Source organism: Salmo salar, chromosome 08, assembly GCF_965601325.2.
Source record: "Salmo salar chromosome 08, fSalSal1, whole genome shotgun sequence".
Taxonomy (NCBI): domain Eukaryota; kingdom Metazoa; phylum Chordata; class Actinopteri; order Salmoniformes; family Salmonidae; genus Salmo; species Salmo salar.
This window is the reverse complement of record NC_138298.1, coordinates 37,352,501-37,353,034: the sequence shown is the minus strand read 5'-3', so window position 1 is coordinate 37,353,034 and position 534 is coordinate 37,352,501.

Sequence of the window (534 nt, the reverse complement as noted above, 5' to 3'; positions counted from 1 at the left end):
TGTTGGTCTGAAGGAAACTCACAATGGTACGGTCCACATAACCCCGGTTGGTCTGAAGGAAACTCACAATGGTACGGTCCACATAACCCCTGTTGGTCTGAAGGAAACTCACAATGGTACGGTCCAAGACACTATGAGCTCCGAGGTAAGGCACATATCGACGTTCTCAGGACCTTTTCAAACGTCTAAAATGGAAGTCTTTCCAGTGATCAGGCTGGATGGAGAGCCCTCTCTCGCTCTCTCCCTCTCCACTGGGCCCAGCCGTGCTTGTCTGAACAGAGAGAGGAGGAGAATGAGGAATGTAGGGGGAACAAGGGGCTTGTTGCCTTTGATTGTACATTTGAGTGGAGGGGGAGCAGTGGCAGAGTGAGCTTGTGTGAACAGGGACTGGGTTTGAAGCTGGGTCATAATTGACCTACCTACCTGATAGGCTAGCTGGGTTACCATCGAACGACCTACCTGATAGGCTAGCCGGGTCATCATCAACCTACCTACCTGATAGCCTCGCTGGGTCATCAGTTACCTACCTGATGG